General features: G+C 51.8%; 1 long non-coding RNA gene across 1 annotated transcript in view; it reads right to left on the reverse strand.

Moving 5' to 3' along the window:
* LOC123618277 (uncharacterized) overlaps window positions 1-19,875 on the reverse strand; it is a 67,479-nt gene that overhangs the window by 14,474 nt on the left and 33,130 nt on the right. Inside the window, exons 2-4 of the long non-coding RNA XR_012511338.1 lie at window positions 2,638-3,068; window positions 2,216-2,323; window positions 1,097-1,219 (exon numbers count right to left, since the gene is read on the reverse strand). This is a non-coding gene — a long non-coding RNA (uncharacterized LOC123618277). The remainder of the gene's footprint in view (window positions 1-1,096; window positions 1,220-2,215; window positions 2,324-2,637; window positions 3,069-19,875) is intronic.

Below are 19,875 nucleotides of genomic sequence, written 5' to 3' on the forward strand. Positions count from 1 at the left end.
CTACTCCACTCCCTTGTACCTCTGCAACAGACACTGTCCCCATCACATTCAATCTGCCCTCTTGGCTCAGACCCTCACCATCTCTCACGGAGCCAACACAGCTGCCTCCTAACTGGTCTTACAGCACTCATCCCTGGCCTGTGCCCATTCTCAGCCCCTGCCAAATCCATCATCCTCACACTTGTCAAAGTGATCTTTCAGAATTGCCCCCCTTAGCATGTCCCTTCCATCCCTTCAATGGCTCCCTATTACCCAGAAGACGGGATCAAAGCCCCTTGGTTCTCCAAGGTCTGGCCCCATCTCCCTCTCCTGTTTGATCACTTACCTCTGCCTCTGCATCATGTTGGTCTTTATTCTTCAACCACACTGAACATCTTGGTGTCCTCTGCCCACCCTCTTTTGCTTCCATCCATGCCTGTGCTCATGCTATACCCCCAGCCTGGAATGCCCTCTTTTCCCCTCCATCTACCTTCCCTTCACCTTGAAAACTCCCACTTGTCCTTTAAGATATAAAGTAACATGATTTAGTAGATGATTCCTGGGAGCCCTTTTAGCACTAACATTTCATGATTCTAGTGCCAAGTCTTGACAGTCCAAGCCTTCTGGATTCTCTAGTCATCTTCTCTCTTTATAGGACCCTGCAAGGACCCTTCAGGATCCTCTAGTCCAATTCCACCATTTTACGGACAGAAAATCTAATGCCCAGAGAGGGAAAGAGATTTGCCCAAGATCACACAGCATGTCAGTAGCAGAATCAGGACAAGAACTAGACACCTGCCTCCCAGCCCAGGGCTCTTTCTTTGCAATACACTCTCTAGCCTGATTCCTTCCTACCCCAACTCCAACAGACATACGCTCACCACAATCATCACTACCCTGCTCGAACTTACCTCCCCAAACCAAAGCCAGACTCAGACCTTTTCTGCTTTTGCTCATGCTGCAGTGAGGACATTCCTTCACCTCTATTCAACTTCCAGAGACCTCCACCTCCAGGAAGCCCATCCTGATTATCAAGCCAAACCCAGCCACACCCCACACCCTTCCCCAAACCACCCATATTCATCAGAAGCCAACAGCTAGGGCTTGGCTCACTCACAGCGGTCAGTGTCTTATTCCATCTCACCAGGTAGGATGCCCACTCCTCAGTGCTGGCTGATGTCTCTCATCATCTTTCTTCTCCTTCTGCTCCTCCTTTTACATCCCCCAGCTCAAGATCCAACTGCTTAGAGCAAAGAAGAGCAAAAAGAGCAAGGCATTTGAGGTCAGACAGATGGAGGTTCAAACCCCAGGTCTGTATATCCCTGACTGGTTCACCTTAATCCATCTGAACCTCACCTTTCCTTATCTACAAAATGGGTCCTATCCCCTAAGGTTGCTCTGAGGATTGAATGACCTTGCCTGTATTACTTAGTAGGCTCTTGATAAATGATAGTTCCCTCCCCGATGGCCTTTCTCAGTGACTCCCTAAGACCCTTAGAGAGAAGGGCTCCTCTGGGCTGGGAGGTGGACAGACGTTGAACACACTCTCTCCCTCCCGTCCTCAACAGGCTATGAGCAGCCTGTGTGCAGAAACACAGGGTGGAGCCAACCCCCCTTCCCCACCCCCAACAATCTGCTTTAACCTTCCTATCACAAATGCCTTGTTTATTTCAATATCATCCGTTTTACTTTTACGTTCAGGCAGAAAAAAAATTACAAAAACAGATTTAAGAGGAAAAGAAGTATTTCATGAGTAAAACTGTCTGCAGCCCTGTTTCTTTCTCAGGAAAAAGTGGCTGTGATTCTGGCATGAGAGAGGGAAATGCAACAGCTTCACTTCACTGCAGCTGCCAGAAAAAAAGTGCATTTCAGAGTGGAACAGAACCTCCAAATTAAACAGTACGTCTCCCAGCCAGGCACTTCCTGTGCCGAATTCAGCTTGGCAGGTGACACCCCAGCTCCAGCAGGGATCCAGCCCTGACATGAGCAACTCCCAGGCTCTCTGTTCCTGCCCGCCTCCGGCACGGGGGGTCCAGCCCTGCCAGGCTCTGGCAAACCACTGACCAGCGGGCTGAGAGCTTTAAGAGTGGCAGGAGACAGCTGGAAAACTGGTGGATATACCTGGCCAGTGGCCAAGGGGACCAAGACCCCTCCCTGCTCCACAATACTCAGGGACCAGCATTTTCCTCTCCTCAGACGCAGGCAGTTTGGCATAAAGATCAGATCCAGAACTCACCACACCAACAAAATTTCAGAACATCTGCAGCTTGCTTTCCCACCTTCAAAGGTGTCATTCTGGAGGGCTGTTCTGGATGGAATCCAAGGGTCAAACTCCAGAAGGGTTCTGTCCCCCAAAGAAACCCCCCACCAAAAAAATGAAGAGCTGAAAAAGCAGAAAATAGCACATGACCTTCAAATATGTACAACAGAAACTGCCCAGGGCAGAGAGCAGGCTGCGCCAGGATGGTTGGTTCTCCTGCCTTGACTTAAACCCCATACCTCTGTTAATGTAGCCAGCCCACTGACACACTGAACTTCCTGGCCCGTGAACTTCTAAATCCCTTTCTCATGGGCTGCTGCTTCTCTCTATAAATTTTTCCTGTAGTCAAGGTGGGCCTCAGCATTTCTCCCTGTGACATTTCCTCATGCTAAATTCACCTTGTCACTCAGGCCTCTGGAGAGCTTTCTGGATCCTGATCATGCAATTTGAGCCTTTTCTCTGACTGTTTCCCCTGTTTCAGCAGCTCCCACTGCTACAGGTCTGCACTCTTTACATCTTCTTCCATGTCCTTGGCATATATTGGTCAGAATGGGGTAGAAGGCAGAGCCCCACAGCTGCGTCTAAAGACCTTCACAGACTGTCCCGGTTCCACTTATAGGAACGTTCCATGGTCATTGTACAGCCCAATGGGAGCTCCCTCTGTGCCCTCACAGCCATCCATGGTGTCCTCAAGGGACCAGAGAGATGCTACGCAGTGTGTCTTGGAAGGCAGCATGATGTGGCAGACAGTCAGGCAGATCCAGGCTTGCATCCCAGCTCCGCGGGTCTTGGGAAAGTCACTTAACTTCCTGAAGATTTAGTTTCTCGTCTGCAAAATAAAGACGGTCACGTCTAGTGTGCACCCTTCTGAAGATGAAGTAAAACCAGGTATGCGAAGCATCCGACAAACAGTAGGTGCTCAGGAAATCAATTCCTCTCCGCCACACACCAGCTCATGTCCTTCATCCACCGGTTGTTAAGCTGTCGAGCATCTGAAAGAGGTACCTGGTCTCACTGCCCTCTTTTCTGAGTGTCACAGATTTCACCACCCATGCAAGTCCCTTTTGCAATCAGCCAAAACCCTAGCTCTTTTGTATGTGAATTCCTCTCACGACTGTCTCCCCTTCCCGGTTCTGTGCAGTTTTTGGAATAAAATAGTACCAGTGGTAACAGCAGCCTAATCCTTTCCATCCTGGTGTGAAATTTAAAGTATCTCTATTTTGCCTACGAGGAAACTGAGGTTCAGAGAGGTTAAGGAAACCTTCCAAGATCACACAGCAGGAAAGTGTGAAAGCTAAGTAGGGCTCTGTCTGATCCTAAACATTAGGCAATAGTTCCTAAGTGCCGGCTTAAAGGGGACTGTCTCTGGCCCTACTGTATTTGTCTTTTGGGCCTCGGCCCAAAGTCCACTTTGTTGAGCACCTCGTGGGTCCTGACACTCTCATCCCTAGGGATGGTCGCTCCTTACCCCCACCTTCCAGAAGCTCTGTTCCCACCTCTTTCCCTTAAAAAGGGACTGGGCTGAGGCACAGACCCCACTGCTTCCTGAAGGCCAGATTCAGTGGGTTCCTCACCTTCACCCCAGAGGCTGATCTCCACACGCACATTCTAAGCTCCCGAGGGTCTGACCCCTGGACCCTCGACTCAGCTGAAGCATGAAGCCAGCCTGGATCTTCTACCCAGCCTCGCATCAAAGTCCAGTCACCTGCTGCCAGACACTGATGACTGTGAACGGACCTCTGCCCCTTGAGCCCCCAGTGGCCAGGATCCCCACCTGCCCAAGGCCTGTCCTCCTAGCCACATGCCCAGAATATCCAGATGCTGCATCCAGCCACCCAGCACAAACGTCCTCCAGCACTGACCACACACCTTCACCTATCTCCTGACTCCTCCCCTCTCCAGGGGTCAGACCAAGCCACAGGTTGAGGAAATTCACTAAGCCTGGGGCCCAGGTCCACCCAAGAGGGACGGAGGGAGTGGGCCAGGCAAGCTGCACGACTGCAGCTCAGTCCATGGCCACCAAAGAGATAGCCAGCTCAGAAAAGGATTCCTGAAATGACACGGGAAGCCACCGGGGGGTCTGCCGCAAACCCTTGACAACACCCCAGCAGGATGCCTAGAACCTGAAGCCTCTATCAGAGAACCAGCCTCGGGGCCTCAGAGGACAGAGCTTTGCAGCAAGCCCACCATCCTCCCAAACATGTTCGTCCTCACCATCAAAAACACAGCCCCTCCACCGTCACGCCCCCACAGCACTTGCTTTACAAGCCCATCCGCACGACCCTTCCTAAGCCTACCCACCCTCCCGACACAGACAGAGCCCCCCCATGCTTCCACTAAATATTAATTATGCACCTGCTACCAGCCAGGCCCTCTTCCACGTGGGACACGTCAGTGGCCCAACCAGACCAAGGCCCCGCCTCTTGTGAGGGCTTTCATTCTAACCGGGGTACCACCAGTAAAAGACCAACTTAGATTAGTAAGTTATTCAGTGCACTGGAAGGTGATCTAGGAGGAAGAAAAATTAGAACAAGAGAAGGGGAAGTGGAGTGCTTGGGAGGGGCAGGTAGCAACTTTAAGCAGGTGGTCAGGGCCTCGTCATGACAGTGACATTGATGTGCCCAACAACCACGTACGTCTGGCCAGCAGCTCCTGGGCCGGACAGCACGGTCCTAGACATTTTCCCATTAATTCCTACCTTCAGTGAGAGTCTCCCTTTCACCAATAGCTGGAAAACCTTTGTAAGCTACCACATGCCGTGGACCTGAGTCACGCGACAGGAAGGTTGATGAAAGTCACCAGGTCAGTGGGAATGATCAGGTAACCTCACGGCCTCTTTCAGTTAATATGTGTTTTCCTCCTTCCTCCAGATCTTTCCCAAACCAACTGTCTTTGCCTGATCTTCTCCATCTCCCTTCCTGATACCCTGAAATGTGCTTTTCCATCCTCAGAACTCCTTCAAAACTGCTCCTGTAAAGATAAGCAACATTCCTTGCTTTCCATACTTTACCTGCACTTTGGTGAGGTCACGCCCACTGGTCCACAGGTGGCACTTTATGATTAACAGTATTTTCAGGAAAAAAAAAAGTGACACTTAAGGAAACTCTTGAAAGAGATGCTAAAGTTATTCATTTGTTCATTCATCCAATAAATATTTATAGAACACACAATGCTACCGCATGGCAGTGCTCTAATAGTGGGGATACAGACATGAAGAAAACAGCTAAAATTCCTGTCCTCATGGAGTTTACATTCTGGCAGGGGAGAGAGACAGCATAACTAAGTAATATACAGGGTGTTCAATGGTGATCAATGTTATGGAGAATTTTCAAGCAGAGGAGTCAGAAGCAGGGAGGGGTGCAGTTTTAACTAAGGATGGCTTCATGTCCGCGCCCTCACAAATTCTTCCATTAAGCAAAACACACCCACAGACCATTTCCCAAACACACTGACACACACATACACACACACACGCCCCGCTTACTTCAACCTCAGGGAAACACACCCTCAAGGTCACACAGATTGATGAAAGTCAGAACCTGCAGGACCCTTAGTGCCCAGAGGGAACTGAAGACCAGAGAGGGGAACCAGCGTGCCTGAGGCCAGCAGCATCAACACAGGCACCAGCGCTTGAGAAAGCCCACAGACACACACCGAGACCTGCCCAACGCACGGAGACACACCAGTCACACAAAAACGCAAACCCCATTCCCCTCTTCCGGGCAACCAGGTGGGGTGAGGTTTGGAGAGCTTCTGGCAATTTCAGCATTGCCTGTCCATTCCGCCCTCTCCCACCCACCCCATCCATCCCAGCTGTTCCAGCCATCACCACATCTTCCCCCTGCCATAACCTATGTCCGTGAGTTCTCTGGACAGTGTGTGTATGTGTGTGCATACAGATGCGTCATATGTGAACGTGTACACATGTGGTTTGCAATGGGGAGGACACGTTTGTGTGTAAGTCTTCACGCGTAGGGAGTCTGCAGTGTGTGTGCGCACCTGTGTGTGCACACTCTCAGGAAGACAGAGAAATTTATCATCTAAATCTTGCTTCTCCTGGGGATGAAAGCAAAGCAAAGTTCAGGTTTAAATCACACGACCGCGGGCAGGAGGGGTTCCCTTGCCTTACATGATTATCTGCGGTGTGCAGCAGAACAGGCTGGCAGGCAGGAGGCAGCCAGCAACCCGTCAGCAGGGAGTCATTTGTTGTCTCAGGGCCCCTGGGACCTGCTGGGAGGGAGCGGGAGACCCGGAGTGCAGGTGTGGGGACTGGGGATGGGGGGAGGCGGGAGAGGTAGGGGGGCCCAGCATCGGCTTGGGCTTCCTGGTGCTGAAGAAAAGCAGAGGGAGAAGAGGCAGGAACCTGCAGGCCAGGGAGAAGCCCAGCTGCTTCTTGGCCTGGAGGGATAAAAGAGGTCCAGGCAAGAGGTAGCACTGGCCCAGTGAAGACCCGCCCTGCCAACCTCTTCCCGCAGGCCAGGAAAACATCCTCAGGGCCCCAGGATGTCCCAGGCTTAGGCAGCTTGAGTTTGCCTGACTCTTTTCTCCCTGTGACAGTCACCTCTCCCCCCGCCCCCCGCTCCCCACTCCATCTCTGTCCCTTTCTCTTTTGTTTCTGTGTATTTGTTCTTTGTCTCTCCCTATCTCTCTGTCTCTGGGATTTGACTTTATCTCATTGTGTCTGACTGTCCGGCCTTCTCTCCAGCTGTCTCTCCTACACTCTTCTTTTCAAGGCCTTCTGTCAGCCCTAACCCCGAGGCTGCCCTCTGATGACCCCTGTCTCCTGTGGCCTTGCTGGTAACACATCCCTCCCAGAGTATGTTATCCCCTCTGAGCCTCTCGTCATTTAGGGGAAGAGGGGCAGACTGGGAGAGTTGGGATTTAAAATACCATTTTAGAAATGAGGAAACTGAGCCCCCAGAAGCTAAAAGCCTTGCCCAAGGCCATGTGGCTGTCATGGGATTAAAAATCCAGGTGTGCTTCCATTGCATGCCCGGCCTCCCATAACTCCATATCGCCTAGAAGTGGGAGCAGTTCCTCCAGCATCCTAAACCCTAAAGTAAAAAGGGAACCCAGTGCCACATGACAGCTCATCCCCAGCTCAACCTCAAACACTACCTTGATTTGCAAAACATCCTAGAAAGCATAACGGCTGAGATGGAAGGCATGGGGACTCTCTGTATGTCCTCCAAGGATGCCCCATCCCAGCCCCACTCTCCCTCTATGTCTAAAATGTCTGCCCATCCCACATCCCCCAGGCCCATCTGGGATAAATGGGCTTCCTACTTCTTAAGTAGGTGCCTCTCGGGGTCTCAGTCTTCCCATCTGTACAATGGGGACAATGGGTCTCTCTCATACCGCTGAGCTAGGCCCCTGCTCCAACCAACACAGCAGCTCCTTTCCCTCTCCAGGACCCTAATCCCTAAAAGACCTCTTGACTTCAGTCACCAAGAGCCCTCAGACACCTCTGGAGGATCGCCGTGGTTCCGTGGCCTGAACTGGCTTGGACCACGTGGGCAGCGAGGCAAGAACCCTCAAAGCCATGGGCCCCAAGACGGAGCCGCATCTGCAGCAGCAAAGTCCGACAGCCTCACAAGCCCCCTCCACCGCCTCCAGCCCCCATCGAGAGGCGTCAGCACCAACGACCCGCCAGGGCCGGCCCATTTTCCTTTCTTTTCATTGCCGGCTCTGCGCGCAGTTATAGAACCAGGTCTCCACAGAGTAATTTACTGGCAGAATCTCTCCCAGAATCCAGCTTGAAACCAAGCTGTAAAAACAGCTTCGAGTGTAAATAATTCATGCAGACAATATGACTTTTTTATGTAAATTCGGTGCATTAACCCTCTATTATAATGATGGACGACAGATAGGGACGACGTTGCCTTGGTAAGAGCTAATGGATGGCCGCCATAAATTCACTGCACATTTTATTGTGTTGCTGGAAATTGTGCCTTCAGGCAATGCTGTTTACTTTTATGTAAAACTCTAGGTTCCCTAAATATTACAAATATTTTACATCCAGCTCCTCAGCATTTGGGCTTTGCCCACAAATCAAGCTTTCTCCATGTGAGTTGTAATTAAAGGTTTGTTGTGTTTTTTTTCCTGGGACAATTATCTTCAACTATAAAGAGAAATATTTTTTCCCCTTTAGATGTTCCGTCATTGACTTATTAACAAATCCTTTGAAGAAGGAGGTCGTAAGCGACTCACCGTGGTAGTCGGCACGAGTGGGTTGGGACGAGAAGGGGCGCTGTGGGTAACAGGACTTTGGTGGCTGGCTTTTCTGTCTGGCCGCCACTCCGGTTTATTTACACATATGATATTCTGGGCCTTCCTTCCCGCCTCTTCTTTCTATAATTCATGACCACTTTAGCAGGGTAATTCCTCCAGCCACCTTCGCAAGAGATTGTCCCCTTGCAAGCCCCCTGCCCACACTCCTCTGGGGATGGAGACAGCATGGCCTTATGCCTGAGAGGGTCAGAAGTAGCATCTTGGCAGCTGGCTGCCTGGTACACAAGCCAATTCATCCCTTCCTCGGCCCGCATCCGCTCTCATCGCTCAGAGCGCCTTGGACGGAAACTTGGGGTTTCCTGCATTGATTCTGGTTCAATCCAAAGTGTCGGAAAGGCCTTTTGGCTCAGTCCTGGCCCAGGCAGAGGTCATGAGGATGCCGTGAGGTCTGGGGAGAGGAAGGCCAAGAACCTCAGAAGCTTCTTAATGAAGGGAGGCAGCAGCTGGAGCAGCAGCCCTCTTTAAAAATAATCCTCACACTTGTTTATTATTGTCATTAATATTAATAGCCACTCTGTTAATATTCATCTAGCTGTATCAGTATCATCCAGGAGCACCTGGGATCTCTAAGCACGCCTAATGGCATGTGGATTCTGCCTCCAGCGCCCCCACCTCTCTGCCTGTCCCTCCCCAAGGGCATAACACCCATCCGCACAGGTTCCAAACCACCCTCCACTCTGATTGGCACCTGCCTTTGGAAACCCAACACCACAAGAGATTTGGAGTCCTTTCTAAGTCCCAGGGGCTTTGCTGGGAGGATGGGACTGCAGGCCAGGGACCCTGAGCATTTCCTGCCTCTCCAAGGAGCACAGGAAGGTTTTGACAAAGGTGGCTGAAGAAAGAAAGATAGTTCATTTCCCCTCAAGGGCTCAATTTCCTGCCGACTCAGGGGAAAAGAAAAAAAAGGACACGTTGGTTAAAAACAAAGATGAGATATCATTTTTCACCGATTAGACTGGCAAAGATAATTATAAGAATAACGGCAACAGCAGCGATCAGCCTGCTTTCTGTCCGCAACCCATAGGCTCAACCCTCCCTCCGCGCCTGCTCTTACTGAATCTTCACAGCAACCTCGCCGCTTGCCCTTTATGAGGTTATAAATGTGCAACACCTTCATGGAAAGCAATTTACAAGGTGTGACAAAATGCAAGCCCTGCTTACCCTTTGACCCAGCGATCCCATTTTTAGACATTTTCCGTATGTCATCCGTTGAAAATACTGCTCACTTTCAGTGCATCCTCTTGCTGTTCCCTCTCCTTTCCTGTTCCATCCTCTGACCCCATCTCTTGCCCACTCATCCTTCAACCTGAATGTCACCTCCTCAGAGAAGCCCTCCCTGACTCCCAAGTCTAAGTTACCTTCTCTCATCTTCTCCTCTCTGTACTTTTCCTTCATAATATGTGTACTTTTTCTTTGTACTGCTTCTCGTGTGCTAATTGGGCAGTTATTTCTGTAAGCGTTTAAGACATAAGCTCATCGCAAAAAAAAATCGCTGTCTTCCCGGCTGGCAGATGCTGGATGTCCTGTCTCCCCACTACATCATAAACTCTGCAAAAGCAAGGACTGACCATGTTCTTTTATTCACTATTTCTGTCCCCAGCCTGGCACTGGGCTGGGTTGTAGAATACACTTGATAAACATCTGTGGCATGAATGAATGAATGAATGAAGGCACCAAGATATATGCACATAGATGTTCATTGCAGGGAAGTTTATAAGAGTAAAACAATTGGGAAAACACATATCGCCATCAGCTGGGGACTGGGTAAGTGAAGTGAGGTGTATCGATACATACAATGCAGGCATTAAAACTAGGAGGCGGATCTCTATGTATTGACATGAATGATGTCCATGACATATTGCTGAGTGGGGGGAAAAAAACAGGTGACAGAACAGCATGTGTCGTCTGGTCTCACTCAGGGTAGGACTGCATACGTGGAATCTATTTGTGTCTATTTATGCACGGAGAGAAGTCTGGAAGGACGTTCACCAAAATATTATGTGGTTATCTCTGGATGGTGAAATCGGAGGTGATTTTTACATTTTTCTTTGAACTTTTCCATATTGTCTGAATTTTTTGCAATGAGCATATGTATCCTTTTTTACGGAATGATAAAGCTGCTTTCAAAAGAAAAAAAAAAGGTATAGGTACATTAGGAAAGAATGGAGGATCCAGCCTAGGCCAGGCAAACACAGCAGACGCTGGGGCCAAAGGGGCCGTGGGGCTGTCGCCCCTCTGGCGTGGGCACCCTCCGAGGCCACAGGGCAGAGGCATTTAGCCCCGGAGCCCCATCTTTCTCCGGGCACATCATGCCCGTCCAGAGTGGAGTTTCTAAATACGGATATCTGCATTTGATTCTTCTGACATGCTTTACCGCCTCAGAGCTGTTTTGCAAAATTCATAGCGGTTTTCACAGGCTCCAAGCTTCCTGGGACCAATTCCATTTTGAACAATAGCGGAGTGTCTGCTTGCGGGTGGGGTCGGCCCACCCCAGAGCAGCCTCCCGGACCCTGTGAGCTGGGACTGTGGGGCTGAGTGTCGAGGCCAAGGCATGAAAATACATGAGCCGGGCTTGTCCTCGTCCTCACCCTCCTCCAGTCGAGCAAAGGGAAGGAGGAAGGCAGGCCGCTGTCCCCTCAACCCTACTTTCTAGGTCCTTCTGTGCCCCAGGAGGGGAGGGGAAAAAACCCTCCCCAACATCCCTCCCTTTCTGCCTGCATCCCCCTCTTCAGGGCTCCGTACCGAGAACCACCTAAAGCCCTGAGGAGCTAACTGACGTGGCCAAGCCAAGGTCACAGGGCAGGATCGTGGCAGGGCAGGGGTAGAAACCAGGGCTCCTGCTGCTTGCCCAGAGCATGCCTTCATTTCAAAAGGCTTGGTGCTCCATTCCTCAAAATAAATCCAAGAGGTCCAGCAGCAGAATCATGACCCCAAACTAAAAGCCCCAAAAGACCCCATCACGGGCCTCTCTGTCCTTAGCTCTGCTCTCCCTCAGTCGGGATCCAATATCCAGTACCCAGAGCGATTTCTATCAGATTTACAAAACTCACCAGCTATTCCTCTGGTAAAAGCCTTCTACGGCTCCATATTCTGGGGGGGGGGAATCTAAGCTCCTTAGCTTGGTACTCAAGGTCTTTTGTGATCTGGAATCTGTCCCATTCCAACCACACCCATCCCCAGTCTTCACTGAATTACTTACAATCATCCCAGCTCCCCACCTCCCCACCCTGCCCCAGTCCGTGCAGCTCCCTTCCCTCTCACCTGGCTAATTTCCACTCACACTTTAGGATCCAGCTCAGGGGTCACCTCCCCTGAGAAGTCTTCCTGGATTCCCCCTACTCCCAGGTGGCTCAGATGCCTCCTTCAGCTCCCACAGATCCCTGTGCTACTATTCATTCAATTGACAATTTTTTCAGCAAATATTTATTGAGTACCTATTATGTGCTGCCCACCCACCCCCACCCCCATCATGACTTCTACTACACAAGAGTGTGTTTCTGGAAGTTCCTTGAGGGCAGGGACACATTACAAGGGCCCAGCTTTAATCTACTTCATAACGGTATGGCAACAGCCTGGATCATCAGCCCCATCTTACAGATCAGAAAACCAAGGATCCCTTGGGAGGCTTTGGACATGGGCAAGAAGAGGAAAGAAAAAGTTTCCTAAAACACAAACCTTACCTGGCGATTCCACATGGTCAGTGCCTCCCCCTACTGTCTTCCCCAAACTTTCCACCTACTTACCCACCTACCAGCCCCAGCATGCTCAGGCCTAGGCTCTCACTCTCCTATATTCTCCCTAAGCCTTTTATAATTCTTCCCAGACTCCACCATCCCTCCTGCTGCTGGGCTTTTGCACCTGATTTTACCTCTGCCTATGACAGTCTTCTGTCTTGTTCATCTTGGTCTCTCAAATGCCCCTCACATGGTGAATGTCTGAATAAATGAATTAACAAGTGGCATCTCAAGATGTCTAAACCCATCATCCTCCCTCCAGAGAGAACCCTTTCCTTCTTCCTGCTGCATCCACTGACTCAACCAGCCAATCACTGGAGCCACAAACTGGGCATCACCCCGGCTCTTCCCTCTCCCTCCCCTCACTTCATTATCAAATCAATCTCTGCAGGGTATTGATTTTGACTCAGCAACACCCTCTGACTCGCTCCCCTCTCCTTCTTCCCTATTGGCTGGCTCAGGCTCACTGTCACCAGGTTACCACTCACCTCCAGTCACTGCATCCCTCTCTAGTCCTTCCTCCCTGCAGATGCTAGAGTGATGTTTCTACTGTAACCCCAACCCTCTCCTTCTTTAAGGTCTCACTGGCTCCATGTTGTCCTGCATATGCAGCCCTGGGCTGTCTCCTCCAGCTACCCCTCACCTCTCCTGCAACTCATCTCGGTCTCCGGCCACACTGAAAGGGCCAGACAACTCCACCTCTGCGCTCCCTCAGCCTGGCGAGCTCTTCATCTTCATCTGGCTGATCCCTATTCATCCTCCAAGACTCCACTCAACAATCACAAGGCTAGAAGCCTTCCCGTCCCCCTCCCACCCCATCTCCTGTTCAGGGCTAAATGCCATTCCTCCTAGCACCCTGCTTCCTCGTCCTAATGACCTCGCTGTCACTGCCAATTTAGGGTTCATCTCCCTACTGCACCGTGAGCTCCTTAACTGCAGGGCATCCAGCGCCCAAGGAATATTTATCATTGTCATTATGGGCAGGATTTTCTCATCATTCCCATCATTCACAGACAAGGAAACTGAGGCACAGAGAGGGGCAGTGACTCTCCCAAGGTCATAGAACCAGCAAGTGGTGCAGCCAGGGCTTGAACCCAGATGTCACTGTTCCCAGTGGGCTGTTCTTCCCACTGCATTACAAGTTCATTTCAGAACCACCCTAGCAGGCATCTCATACACACACACACACACACACACACACAAACACACACACACACACACACACACACAAACTTCAGCCTGTATCAGAATGCACATGAGTATATCCAAACACAGAGACACACACAGCCTTACTAACAGACAGATGCACATACACAAACTGCAGACCCCATATGCATGCGTAAAACATATGAACACTTGTACACGGGTGCCCACTGACAATACACATGAACATAAACACACATATTTGTGCACACGTGTACATGCATGCATAACCCACACAGATGCACACAGACACACTGACGTGTACCCAGGCACACATACATAAGTGCATACAGACTTGCACAGACACATACCTCATGCACACTTATACACAGACCCTCAGACCTGCACCTGGGCACACAGAGCTGTACACACACATTCAGAGATGCACACATGTAAAACTGCAGTTGTAGGCACTCACGCCCAGACTGGCACGCAGGCACGCACAGACACAGGGATGGCCTCATATACCACTAATGTGCAGTCACATGAGCACGTGCGTGCAAACACACACACACACACACACACACACGGACACCAGCATACCCACAGAGTCCCGCGAGCAGCAGCACACGCATGGGCCAGCGCACACAGAAACGTGCGCATGCAGACAGGTCAGTGAACAGGGCAGGTCAAAGGGAGCTGCCTGCTAGGGGCGGAGCCTGTCGAAGGTACCTGGGGCGCTCACGCTTTTGCAGCTCAGGAAGGCAGCTGACATACCAGCCCGGCTGTGATGGTATTTTGCATAAATGCTAATGTATTAATTACCATGTACAGTACACAGAGCTGCCATTTAAAAGAAAAAGTTAAGACTTTTTAATTCAAAAGCCCCATGCAGGGTGGGGGTAGGAGGCCTGCCCTGTGAGGTGGGTGGAAGCAGCCAGGACAGCCATGTCCACACACACTGTCCCCGAGCGTGGGTCTCCACCCTTGGGCCTCCAGCCCAGGCTGCCGGGGGTCAGCCAGCCAGCCACTCCTTGGCCTCAGGGACCCTGGCGCTCTCTGGGACCACGGCACATCTGGAGAGTGCGGAGAGCAGGTGATGCCTGATGGGGATGGGGGGCACTCTTGGAGAGTGGGAGCTGGAGTCCAAGGGCCATCGGGATTCTTTCCTCCACATGATCCATCCTCTGCACGGGAACCTGAGTAACCTTTTAAACCAGTGCATGGGATTACGTCCTGCCCCGGCTTTAATCCTTTCAAAGGCTTCCCATTGCTCTTAGAGGAAAATTCATACTCCTTAAAAGAGATTGTCAAGCCCTACATGAGCTGGCTTCTCTCCTGCCTCTCCGGGCCCCTGCTAGTCCCGTACCAGCTCGTCCTCAGCATCTCCAGGCTGGCTTCTCATCCCTCGCTCATGGCCTCTGCTCCCCCTGCACCTGGCCTCTCATAGCGGCCCCTCCCCTGACTACCCCCGCCCACCCCATCTAAAGAAGCCCTTCTCCCCATTGCCACTCCTTGACATCACTGGGGGTTTTCTGTCCTTGTAGCACATCTCATTGCTGCAACCCTCTTTGTTGATTTTTCGACTTGATACTCTTCACCTCCCCCACCGCGAACCGAGCTTTGGAAAGCCAGGGCTTTGCACACCTTGTTGCATCACAATATTGCCTCCAGGGTCTGGCACTTAGTAGATATTCAGCTAAACGTTCGTTACACAAGAGAATGAACTGGGATGAACAAGAAAGGTCCTTTCCTGCCAGCTGCATTCCAGGAGCTAAACTCAAGCAGCAGGACTCTCCACCCACCTGGCAGGACGGCCCGGGCTCCTCTACCTCCCACGGTGTCCTCACGGCCCAGAGCAGGACACCGAGGCCCCGAGCAGAAGGCATATCCAGCACAACACAGCTCATGGCCTCTGAGAGATAAGTGTGCAGACCTCCTGAGTCCTCCGGCTGCCAGGTGGAAAGACCCTCAAACGAGGCTATTTAAAACAGCAAGAGGAAGAGAAGCCCAAGCCCCTTAGCTCTGCCACTCACACACAGGCCCCATGAGGGAGGCATCATCGCCCCAATTTCAGAAGAAATTGAGGTCCAGAGACATGGGTGATGCACCCAAAGTCCACAGCTTGTCAGAGGAGGAGTCAGAATTTAAATCTGTATTTGCCGCCCCATCATGGGCTTCCTCTGCTGGACCACGCACCTTCTCTCTCCCTGAGCCCTCGGGGATGCTCCTGGCAGCTGGAGCACGGCAATGAAAGGCCCCAAACATCCTCCCAGAGGCAGGAAGGTCCTGCCAGGCAAGTGAAGAGGGAACCTGGGGCCAGGCTGGCTCACTCCCCAAAAATAGGGTGGAGTAGTCAACCCCACCCTCACCCTCACTCTCACACTCACCCTGCTGCCGGCTCCCACCAGTCTAGACGCTACATCTCTACAAAACCTGTCCTCTTCTCCCCATGCCCGCTGCCCTGCCCGAATCGAGGCAGCATCCAGCAACTCTCACCTGTACTCTTCCAGTTTGACAGCTTCCAGTCTGGATGCTCAGATCCGCCCTCCACCCAGCAGCCAAAGTGACCGTCCCTGAACACAAATTCTATTTCCCTTCCCAAGAACTTCTCCACTTCCCACGCCACCTCTCCCTATTACCGCCCTCAGCTGTTTGTAAATGTGCCTCAGTGTTAGGAGCCCACACTACCTGAGTTCAGATCCTGGCTCTGCCACTTACTAGCTTTCTGGCCTTGAGCAAGTCACCTAATCTCTCTGTGCTTCAATCACCTAATCTGTAAAATGGGAACAGTAAGAGTCTCCCCCTTCCCTCCCCTCCTCAGGGTTGTGGTAAGAATAAAATGAGTTAAAACATGGAAAGCACCAAAAACAGTGCCTGGAATCTGAAAAACACTAGGTAAGAGTGTGTTGTTTTTGACAACTGTTTCTTGCAATTATTTGATGTGTCTTTCTCCCACATGAAATTATACATTCCATGAAGAGGGGGGTTAGACTAGGATGGCTGTTGAGATGCCCCTTTGCCCACAACTTGCGTCCGTCTTTGCCTGCGGCCTTTGTTCTGCTTTCTCCTGTGCTGGCTGGGTGTTGGCCCTCGAGGGAGGAGGAGGGCATGCCCTCAGCAGGAAATGCTGTCAGCATCAGCGTTCCAGTCCTGATGGAAATGACAGGCGGCAGCCAGAGAGGACTGCTCCCCGCGGAGAGCCGGGTAGGGACCGTCCCCTCCAGAGCCCCAAGTTCCCTGGGAGCCCCCACGGGGCCAATGCTCCCTTTGTCCAGAAGGTCAGGAGCAGCTGGCCAGCTGTGGGGGAGTTCCGCTGCCCTGCTGCAGCCCGCGGCCCAGATGTGCGTGTTTGCACAGCCAAGTTCAGGCTCAGAGGGAGCCTTGTTGAACATCATGAAAGGGGGCTTGTGAGGAGGCAGACGGCCTCCACACCCCGTCCTGCCCGCCTCCAAGACAGCAACCAGGAATGCAGCCCGCAGGAAGGCCTTCCTACCAGGCCTGCCAAGTGCCCTTCTCCTGCCCAAGGAGTCAGGGCTGCTTCCACAAGTGGGTTTAACTTGCCAACTGCAGGTTGCACATCTGGGTTCTGGTCCTTCCTCAGTTTCCTCTTATGGGAGGTAGGGAGAGGCCCCAACCTCTCCCTCCACTTGGGGAGTGATAAGGAGGATGGGAAGCTCCCAGACTCAGCCAGAAAGAATTTTTACCTTGGTGAACCTCAGTTTATCCATCTGTAAATTGGGGTGATAGCTAGCTACTGCCTCCTAGGGTTGTCCTAGGGACAAAATGACATCATGGGAAGGAAGGATGGAGCATGTGCTAACACTGTGCTGTGCTCTCTCACCTTCTCTGTTTGCCAAAACAGGGACTCTGAGGTTGCCTGCATCGATGGTGGGGGCTTCCTCATCACACTGTCCCAGAAGAAAAGCTGCTGCCAGAGGCTTCACATTAGGCACGGTGCCATGCAGCTGGGCAGCCTGTACATCGGTCACAATACTTCACTTCCAGGTAGAAGAGTCTCTGTCCCCTACATAGTCCCTGGACACAGCTGGTCTCCTGCCACAGGTGGTACCTGCGCACCATGGCACATAGATGTCCAGGTACAGTCCATCCTTGGGCCGCGTCTAGCCCTGGGCAGAGCCAGTCCCTGGGCTCCGCTGGTTTGCAGGGTAGCGCTATCCTCGAACATAGTTCATCGCTATGCAGTGCTCGTCCCTGAACACAGCTAGTTTCTGGGCATCGTTGGTCAGCCTAGGCACTGTCCATCCCTCGGCACTTTCAGCAGCCAGTCAGTGGACTTGGCCTCCTGAGTAAAGTCAGTCTTAGGCCTTGGGACAAAGTAGACCCCTGACACAGTTCACTGAGAGACACCCCCCCCACACACTCTCGATGAACACGCATAGACCCATCCTCCCCACTCTTTGTGGCCCCAGTCCCTCCTCAGAGGACCTGGAGAACCAGGACCCACAGAGGAAACTGGAAGTATCCTCTGGGATCCCAAGAGCCCCGGCATGGCCTGCTTCATGCCAGGTGGCGGTGGCAGCACCAGAGACTGAAGAGGAGCGAGCTGGGCCTGGAGAACGAGGGAACTAGTCCTCTGGAGCAGAGTTCACCTTCAGTGCTGGGGAGGAGGGCTGCAAAACAGGGTAGAAACGGCCCGCCTGGAAGCAGGACCCGCTCCTACGTGCTCGCTCTCCATGTACAGAATGGAGCCCAGGTCTGCGGAAGGAGCATGTTGGCCGGCTCCCTGGCCGGCTCTGCATGATGGTGGGTGAGCGTGACAGCCAAGTTTCTTCCAGTTCCAAGGACATAAATTCCCAGCCAGGTGGCCTTCCCTGTTTTCTAAACAGCCTTAGGCGTGGCTCTCATAGGGAAGAGGGAGATGGCCAGTCCTGGGGGATCATCAGCTCCCAGACACTGCGGGTGCTGGATTTGTCACTCTCTCCCTGGGGTCTGATCAGTCCTGCAGTTCCATCACCACCCGGGCCAGCGGGGAACAGAGCAGCAAGACCCTGGGTGGGGGTCCAGCCTGCACGGAGGCCCCATTCCCCAGGCCTGCATTGTTCTCTGAAGGGGCACGGTTTCTGCAGGATGATAATGCAATGTGGCATCCCATTAGCCCGCACCTGCCCTCCCTGCCCACCTTCCTCCCCCAGCCCCCACGCACATCAATGTTTAATTGAATTGCCAGTGTCGTAGTGCAAGTCACATTTGTTTCAGGGTCTGGGAATGAAGTGGGCAATGCCCGCCAGTCACCCATTCCGGGGGGCACCCCCCACGCAGGAGCCCTGCCATCCCACACCAACCTCACTTCCCAGGCCCGACTCTAGATCGGCACACTCGGATTTCTGGGTTTGCACATTTAGAAAGACGCCGAAGGAAAAGTCTACTTGTAGGACAGGAAAGGGCGGAGGAAGAGCGTGTGGCAAGGAAATTCCACAGGGACAGAGTAGGAAGGGAAACTGAAGAGGAGGTGCTCTGACAGGGCTCTGGCAGACCAAGGCAGGGCTCACCAGCTGACGTCTTCCAGCTGCAGACCCCCCAGGGTCCAAGGGCGGCCTCTGCGAGGTTAATAATTTACCTACACTTTCTCTATCACTGCTGTCCCAACTAAAGCCATCCAACCAGGGAGTCCAAGAGAAGAGCATCCACGGGGAGTCAGAACACTAAGGCTGACAGGGTAGTCAGCCTGAAGACACAGGCGGACTTAAACTAGGTCAGTCCAGTTCAAGCTGGTCCCACCCAACTGGCTGCAACTAGATCTAACTGATTCAAGCTGGCTTGCATCAAACCAGACCTGTTGGGGCCAGCTCAGAATGTGTGGAGCTGGCCAAGACTGGATGAAGCTGAAACAGACGGGTTGTGACCTGCTCAAACCACCGGGAGCCATTGGAAAGTCAACCATCCAACACCTCTCCCTTTGTGTTGGTCTCCGTCAGGAATAGCTTTATTTATCCCTTCCTCTTTAAACTTCCTGGGTCCTCCTGTTCTGGGTATGTATTTTGCACACAATTCTTTAGTCCACATCACATCACATTCAAAGGATATGTAACACCCACATCATCCCTACTGTCAACCGCCTAGGTTTGGGTTCCCACACCGAGCTGTGAGATCTTGAGTAAGTTACCTAACCTTACTTACTCTCCTGTATAAAAAATCAGCTCATTTAGGACTTGCCTCATAGAACACGGTTTTTTTAATTGAGATTATATATTATACATAATCTATAATATACATATTAGCACTGTGCTTGGCACATAATAAGCATTTAACACATGTAAGTTATTCCTACACTATTATTCCTTGGCTCTGACCTCCTACAGCACAGACTCAGATGACCAGGACTCAGACTTCCGCACCACCACTTCCTTAGTGTGTGAACTTGAATAATTCACTTAACTTCTCTTCTGCCTCCCTCAGTTTCCCCAGCTGAAAATGAGGGTACTAATGCCTGCCTCAGGTTGTTGT

The sequence above is a fragment of the Camelus bactrianus genome, chromosome 13, assembly GCF_048773025.1.
Source record: "Camelus bactrianus isolate YW-2024 breed Bactrian camel chromosome 13, ASM4877302v1, whole genome shotgun sequence".
Classification (NCBI taxonomy): domain Eukaryota; kingdom Metazoa; phylum Chordata; class Mammalia; order Artiodactyla; family Camelidae; genus Camelus; species Camelus bactrianus.